The sequence below is a fragment of the Delphinapterus leucas genome, chromosome 16, assembly GCF_059928025.1.
Source record: "Delphinapterus leucas isolate spDelLeu-1000000601 "Yukka" chromosome 16, BTC_Dleu_Yukka2, whole genome shotgun sequence".
Lineage (NCBI taxonomy): Eukaryota > Metazoa > Chordata > Mammalia > Artiodactyla > Monodontidae > Delphinapterus > Delphinapterus leucas.
In genome coordinates, this window is record NC_143144.1 from 71891602 (window position 1) to 71900533 (window position 8932).

General features: G+C 38.7%; 1 non-coding gene across 1 annotated transcript; it reads left to right on the forward strand.

The window, feature by feature from the left end:
* The first annotated feature begins 7633 nt into the window (after positions 1-7633).
* Positions 7634-7706, forward strand: TRNAG-ACC (transfer RNA glycine (anticodon ACC)). Its single transcript has one exon. It is a non-coding gene; the product is annotated as a tRNA-Gly (tRNA).
* Positions 7707-8932: the final 1226 nt, after the last annotated feature.

Genomic DNA, 8932 nt, shown 5'->3' on the forward strand with positions numbered 1-8932 from the left:
TACATTGACCCATTAATGTCCTTAGCAGTTTAAATGGAACAACCAATAAAAATGTATTTTCATCTATGTGGGAGAAATGCAAATTATTTTACGATTATTTGAATTTTAGAATAATTGGGATTTTTGGTCCTTTGTAATGTACGCCAATTGTAATGCGAAAAGTCTAACACTTAAAGAGTACTGATACTATTCATCAAAAGGTAACTATTCTTGGGCTTCCCTGGTGGCTCAGCGGTTAAGAATCCGCCTGCCAATGCAGGGGAAATGGGTTCGAGCCCTGGTCCAGGAAGATCCCACATGCCGCGGAGCAACTAAGCCCATGTGCCCCAACTGCTGAGCCTGTGCCCTAGAGCCTGTGAGCCACAACTTCCGAGCCCACGTGCCACAACTACTGAAGCCCACGCACCTAGAGGCCGTGCTCCGCAACAAGAGAAGTCACTGCAATGAGAAGCCTGCGCACCGCAACGAAGAGTAGCCCCCGCTCGCCGCAACTAGAGAAAGCCCGCACGCAGCAACGAAGACCCAATGTAGCCAATAAAAAAATAAAAAATAGGTAACTATCCTTTAATATTTCTACAGCTGTAGAAATAGAAATCTGTGTCTGTGTGTTAATGCTTGATGATTCATTGTCTGATCTCAGGCTTGTCTTTTGCCCTTTAGAAAGAAAATGCTATTTAAGTAATGAGCAAGGCATCATGGCATATCCTAAGTGTTCACTACTCAGAAGAACAGTTGTAAATCACTGTGTTTTGTAAAACAGAAAAAGTGTGACAGACATAAACTTTTATCTATCCAATAGCCGTTTTCCCCACTGCCTACCTCCTTTCTTCCTTGGTAGGGGAGCCCTGATCTTGTTCAGGTAATTACTTTCCCACACACTCAGCCCCAAGAGGGAATCGCTGATTCATCACTTTAAACCAATTGTTGTAATTCCATTACGCTTGCTAATGATTGGTTTAAGCATGGACACATGACACCCCATGAGTCAGTTGGGCGGTTTCTACCCTGAAGGGACACAAATGAGAATATACTCTTCCAATGTTTGGATGTTGTAATGTGAAGGCATGATGCAGCCATCTTTTGAAGAAAAAGAAAGGTACTGTTGATATATTATGAATGGCATAGCAGAAAGATGGAAGGTACCTGGGCCTTGACAACATCCTTGGGCTTCTCAACCACCCTGACTTAGTTTGTAGGATAAAATTTACTGTTTAAGCCACTTATTGTTAGATATTTTGTTATTTGTAGCCCCAAGCATAACTGTTAAATGACATAAGAGACTATGCTGTGGAAGAGAGACTGCTAGCTGCCTTGTACGGTATCTGTTGTCCATTTTTTTCTTATTAAGAGACCCCTGATTATATTCTTAGTAACAACTGCATACATTTTCCAGCTTCTCTTGAGGGCTTAACTGAGAGTCAACAAAAATTGATGGGTGTGTCTTTTGGGCTTGCTCCCTAAAGGGCACTAATTTGGCTAAAATGCTCTCTCTTTCCCCTTCCCTCTTTCTTCTCGTTACTTGCCTGGAATATAGATGTAAATCATGGTACTCCGACGCCCATATTTGACTGTGAGTAGACTTTAAGGATGGAAGCCACTCACAAAGATGGTAGAGCAGAAAGAAAGAAGGAGCTTCAGTCTCTGATTGACCATGGAACCACCATGCCGGCACTGGACTATCTATCCCTTGACCTTCTCTTGTTTCAACCACTGTTATTTGGCCTTACTGATGCATGCAGCCGAACCTAGTTCTGACTGTTGCAGCCGCTGAATGGCGTTAAAAGTGATACTTTTTGGAAGAAATTAAGTTAGGAGCAGAAGCCTTATTTCTTTCTTTTTTTTTTTTTTAATTTTTTAAACATCTTTATTGGGGTATAATTGCTTTACAATGGTGTGTTAGTTTCTGCTTTATTAACAAAGTGAATCAGTTATACATATACATATGTTCCCATATCTCTTCCCTCTTGCGTCTCCTTCCCTCCCACTCTCCCTATCCCACCCCTCCAGGCTGTCACAAAGCACCGAGCTAATATCCCTGTGCCTTGCGGAGAAGCCTTATTTCTTAGGAGACAGATTCTTTTCAAATTTAAATATTGTCATTGAGTTATTCTGAAAGAGCAAGGAGCTACTCAAATTGTATTTAATAATTCTATTTTGCATTTTTTACACAATCATCCTAAAAAATTATCTTTTGAAGCTGATTGAGAAAGCAAGGAATAGAAATCATTATAATTTGTTACTATCTTTCCGTGAATGCCAAGAAAGGAGTTCAAAATTGGGTCTCTGAATTCATTCATTCTGCACATACTCATTGAGAACATAAGATATTAGAGGCAGTATATGTTAGGCACCGTGCGTGTGTGCGTGTGTGTGTGAGAGAGAGAGAGACAGAGGGAATATCAGATATAGATCCTACATTCATCAAACAAAATGACTGTTTCCTGGCAGGAAACAATATGAAAAAGATAATGCCAATTTCATAAAAAGCAAAAATAGAAAAATACAAATAATTGCCTAAGGAATAGAAGGAAATAAGCTAAAATGTTAACAGTTTATATCTTATGAATATAGCTTTTTCTCCTTTGTATATTTTTCATGTTTCCTGTAAAGAATATGCAGGTTTTAGTCAGAAAAAAAACTTTATTAAAAAATTTTATTGTTAAAAAAAAGATGTAGTTGTTACAGGCAAGGAGTTTGGAGGCAAAGCCCTCCACTCATTATGTCCTGGGAATTCTTGGCTTTCTGCAGTTCACTTCCACAGCTGCTTAAAATTCTTCAGTTGATCATAATGACTTTAGCTGCAGGTTTTGAACCTATTAAAGGGAAGGTCCAATGGAAGGCCAGTATTTCTTAATCAGGAATGCTTATGAGCTTTTACAAAATAAAAATTCCTGGTTCCCATTCCTAGTGATTCTGATTCACTAAGCCTGGAGTAGAACCAAACCATGTGAAACTTTACTTCCCGTGTGATTCTGATGGGCACTCTGGGTTGAGAACCATTGCTTTAGGTTGTTATCTGTTATTTGAACCTTAGTATAAATGAGAATCCAAAGAAAAGTTTGATAGGGAATAAGGGGTCATAAAAGGATAGTGGCGCCTAAAACTGAGCGGATGTGAGGCAGTCAGCATTGGGGAGAGCGCAAAAGCCTGCAACCTCACCATTCTCCCAGGACCCTGCATGCAGAGATTATAAAGGAACAAAATGTATGAAAATATACCCTCTATAGTATTTCAGCTTATTGCAACAATGAAACAGCCAGGCTTAGAGAGGTAGGATGCAATAAAGAGGAAGAGAGAAACAGTTTGGATCTTCTGATGAAACAATGTGAAATCATCTCTACTGTGTCTCAGTTTTGAAAGCTTAAATCAGGACCAAAGATCAGGAGAGGGTCACTGGAGACACATCGAGAGGGAAGGTGTGATCTGGGTATCTCCAGATATCACTAAAAATTGGGAGATGATGTTTAACACAGGACACTGCTTCCTTAGGCTATTTAGGGAACCTAGCTGGGGTTCACCACAGTTTCAATACAGAGCCACATTCTGCTCCATGGTTTTTGTAAATGACTCTTTTCGTAAATGACTGGTGTGTATGCATGCCAGGATGGGTCCTAATCTTCATCTTTATTTATCACTGACAAAGGATGAAAACTATAGAAATAATTTTTCTCTCATATCTTGCCAGAACAAAAGAAGATCCGTCATCGGCCCTAAATAACCAGTTGTTTATATTGATAATTTTTTGAAAGCTCTTAAAGCTCTATATTCCATTGTGTTACAGTAATTTCTTCCTCAACTCTTAATTAAAGTATTACTACTTGAAAAATGAGCATATCTTTATTGCAAGTAGAATGATCATAAATCTTATAAATTTAAACCAGGAATGAATGCCCCCCCTGAGTTAGGAGGAAATCAAAGGACTGTAAAATATATTTCATTCATTTTTCCCTGAGCGGTCTGATTCTTCCAATGTCAGGATCTGCCTGCTATCTTTTCATAATGGGCTGAACTACGCAGATATTCAAGATGAGATATTACATTGTACATTACTAATTATACACATAGACCCTGATGCTTACAAATGTTTAACGCATTGAAGGGAAAAAGGCCTTTATTAAAGACCTTGCTTTTTACCAGCTTCTAGAGCTTATCATTTTGGATTTAGTTTGGAAGGATTTATCCAATTGAAGAATTATTTTTTAAAAAATAAATTTAAAGGAAACTAAAGAACTTTGTAAACTCAATATGATGAAACTTAGAATTCCTTGTAGGAATGGAGACTGATTCCTTAGTGCCCTGGAAGGCCTACATATTTTCCTTTACTCATCCCTAGAAATAAAAGAGAATTATTTCAGAACAAAGCAGCCATTATCAATTCTATCAGAGAAGTAATTACCATACTAAATATTCTCACAGCATAGAGCATTGCAGTATTACTGATAAGTGAATATTTTAGTTTAGCCTCAGTACAAACTAAAATCTTTCTCTTACCAGAAGTACCAAGTTAAGTACTGAATCACAGAAAGGCTTGTCTTGTATGTACAAGAAAATGTACATTGTGTTATAGACTTCTAGGGAAATATTGAAAATGGTGACTCTTTCTTTGGAGGAACAAAACGTAGTTTCTCCAAAGGCAACTCTTGCCTACAAAAGAAGAGCGAAGAAAAGGCTGTAGTCTTAAAATGAATCATTGAACACTAATACCCTGTTGCAGGTTTTATTACTGTAATCGCGAAAGGCCAGAGACCAATATCATTCCTATCACAGCTGAGGCCAGTTACTACATTTTAGAGAAGACCACGTTCCAAGAACACACACCAAAATGATTGACGTCATCTGCAAAACGAAATAGTACTCTGCAGCTTCCATCAGCAGTGCTGAAATGGTGGCAGGTTATAAATAACCTCAGCCTACACTGCCACTTCTGTCTGTGAAGCAAACTCTGCTCCACTAGGTCAACCTTCTGAATAATGATACCCAATTTCACTTACACATTAAAAACCACTGAGACACTTTATTTGTTCATAAAAAACTGCTACATATGTCTTTTTGGAGCTATGGACAATTTCTAATTTTCAAGATGATATCGAGTTATGTAATTGTCCCCCCACCCCCAATTAAATAGGTGTGTCCCAAGGTCATCCAACCTCATGCTCTGTATGCCTAGCAGAATGCTGGGTACCTTGCTCAATAAATACCACTGATTGATGGATTGTTCCATGGCTGCATGTGGATTAGCCCAAGTGCGTGTCCAATGCCAGATTAAAAATAGTGACCCTACTTTGAACCCTCATTGGCAGCTAACCAAGGAATTTACGTCTCATCCATTCCAATTTCTGCAAATTATAAGGAAGCACTTTCTGAAACTCATTAAAGGAAGAAAATCTTTGATTTACCACTACTAGCATTCCCTTCCTCCTTTGCTTTCTTGTTTCTTCCCTTTTCCTTCTTTCCCTTGAGCTCACTTTCCTTTCCTTTCCCTTTCTATTCACACCCAGAAGCATTTATTGCTGGCTGCCGAGCTAAGAGCTGTGCTTTTTCCTCCAACCTGCTTCAAAGGAGCTCCCAGTTTAGTAAGCAACCATTTATAATAATGTTAGCTTCGTTTATTGCACATTTGCTTCCTTCCAGATGCATTCTATCCATTGTTTTATTTAATCTTTACAACAATCTCGAGAGGAAGTCATTTGCCCACCCCATTTGACAGATAGAAAAGAAGCTTAGAACAGTTAATTAGTTTGCCAAAGGTCACACAGCTAGTAAATGATAGATTTGGGATTCAAACCCAGACCCATTTGGATCCAAAACCAATCTTTATTCCATAATAATCTTCTGTTCCTAGAAAACAAAAGATAAGCTCCACATTGGAAGATATTTACCACTGCACTGAAGAGCGATTTCTACCCTTCTGAGGTTTCTCTGAAAATGCTTACGTCTCATTTGATTATAATTCATAAAGGCTCACATTTAAAACACATAAGGATATTTAAAGCACAAAGGCTATGATTTAGGTCAGTGATACTTCAAGCCTGATTCACAGACCAGTGCAAGCAGGTGATGTAAATATTATCAGTCTGTGATGAGCTAAATACAGAAATTGAAACTAAGCATTTAGGAACTTTTATAGCAATTTGACAGAGTAATTATGTAATAATACACAATAACATATAATAATTAGAATAAAAAATAATAAACCACATGGCATTATATTTTGGGGATTTTTAAAATTTAATTTTTCTAGTAGTTCCTTTTTATTATATTTTACAAAAATATCAGTCCGCATGAATTGGGCATTTAAAAAAACTAGTCCACAAATAGTTTGAGAAGCACTGCTTTAGGTCATTCCGAATATGTAAAATTTAAGTCATGTTAGCTGGCTATCAATATGATTTTTCTGGAAACGCCACTAGGACACCCAGAAATAGATTTTTTCTCCTTCCTGCTCCGATAGACTGCTAACTGATTACTGGATCTGTTTCTGGGGGATATGGGAGCACTGAGCCACTCGAGGGAGCACATCTGCTCCGAGCTTCTCTGGCTTGGTGCCTGGAACAAAGGGAGTTTCAGGAGGTGCTTGATGAATGTTAAATGGAACAATTAGTGACCAGTGACCCATGAGGTAAAGTTTCTCCTGAGTTTTAATTCATAGTGCTTGGTGAAAAAAGAATTAAGTGTGGATATATCAGTGAACCTTCCAGTAATTTTGATCACAGGACTTAGTGACAGATGTCGAAGATGCTTTTAAATGGTGCGATTTACAGACTGTGTTGATTGAGAGCGGTGCTCTTTACCCTACCTCGCTGGAGCATTTCAGTGAATAATACAAGGCTGTAAGATAAGCTCAGGGCTCTTCTGTGGGCAGAAGATAGACATATAATTTGGTACTTGGAAGAAACATCCTGGACAATTTATGTACCCAGGAATCAGAATTGGCTTATTCATGACTTCCAAGGGAAGACATGCATTTAAGGAACTGGTTATTGCAACTGGTGATAAAATGCTGCTGGTGGCAGAAAATGTTATTTTATGAAAGCTTTTAAAAGATATCTTTCCCCACACCCTGAATGAAAATATATTTAAGGTTTCAACTGCATGTGTCATTTCCTTATTTTCAGAGCTGTGTCCTGGCCATGAAAACATCTTCTGCTTATAGTGACACCTTAACTGAAGTTGATAGGGTTGGTTTTTTGCTGGTTGGTGACAAGCATGAATCCTTCATGGAAAAATCTAAGGAATAGAGCTCTGTGGCTGTCTCTGCCCCCAGAGATCTGCTGTGAGAGCGCAAGACTGCTCTTTTATCTGTGACTGCAGAAGCTAACGGGATGACTGGGAGGCCAGGGGAAAACATGCTCTAGGGATTTCTCCTTTCAGACCCTAAAACGGGAGGAAGATTAATGGCTGGCAAAGTCACACTGCAGATTATAATTCTCTTCAGGCAGGTTATAAAGGTGCACTGACAAACTCCGTGAGGTGGGGGAGATGAGGGAAGGGGGAGGCTCACAGCTGCTTTCAAAGCCATTTGTCAGGAAAGAAAGTATCTCTCAATAAAATGACACCATGTCTAAAAATTCTTGCCTGGCATCCCTATCTGTTATATGTTGGAGTGTGAATGAAATATACCTTCATAGGGACTTCCCTGGTGGTCCAGTGGTTAAGACTCCGCACTACCAAAGCAGGGGGCCCAGGTTCGATCCCTGGTGAGGGAACTAGATCCCACATGCATGCCGCAACTAAGACTTTGCATGCCACAACAAAGGAGACTGCGAGCCGCAACTAAGGAGCCCGCCTGCCGCAACTAAGATGCAGCACAACCAAATAAATAAGTAAACTAAAAAAAAGGTCTTTAAAAGAATATATTCCTTCATAGTAATAAGAAAATAGAATTTAGGCACATGAAATACATAAATATTAGATACATATGTTTAATAAAACAAGCTGGCTTGTTCTAAACTCTGAAATGAATCAAGATTAAAATTTCATATATGTGGTTGCTCCTCTATTTGATGAATTACACAGACTGGCAGCTTTATGAATACCGTAAGTGCCCCAGCTTTCTGATATAATATGGAATATTTATTTTGTAAGATAGATAGCAGGATCTCAATATTATTCTAAAAACTATATATATTAGAGAGAAAGAGAAAGATAGAGAGAGATGTTCCCCTGGAAGAGTTATTTATTATCGAAGATAAATTTGTTGGGTGTAATGGGATTCAGGACATGCTACTCCAAAATATGCCCCCTTGGCATATGGAATATCTTAAGCTGAAGGAATTGGAGAACACAGCAGAAGCAGGAAGGTCACTCTGACCTTCCTGCCTTGTTTTTCTTCCCTGAAAGCAGGAGATAAAATCTCCCAGGTGAAAGTTACCCTCCCTGTATCAGGAGGAAGGAAGACTTTCTTACCGCTAGAGCCTAGAATTTGGGGCCTAGAAATCTGTACAAAACAAACCTGGTTAAACTAATCCTTACTAGTTACCTCTTCACCATTTGCCACCCCAAGCCCAAATCCCTTTGTCTTGTCAATTCTTCATAAATTCATTGCTTCTTTGTCTAAAATGTATAAAAACTTCCTGCTCTGGTCACTTCTTCAGATCTTCACTCTCTTGTGAAGGCTCCCACATACATGTAAAAATTTAATAAAATTTGTACGCTTTTCACCTGTTAATCTGTCTTTGTCAGTTTAATTTCCAGGGTCAGCCAGGGAACCTAAGAGAGTGAAGAAAAACTTTTTCCTCCCCTACAGGTGAGATATAACCTTTAGCAAGATAGGCTAAAATAAGTCAGTTCGACCATTACCTGAGATGTCAGGGTTAATTCACAAGCCATTTATAAACTTGAAGTTCCCATCCTATAGTTTAAGAAACAGATCAAGGCCCAGCAGCATTGAGTTTGAGTATGATCTTAACTAAACTGAGAGAAAATTGTTTTC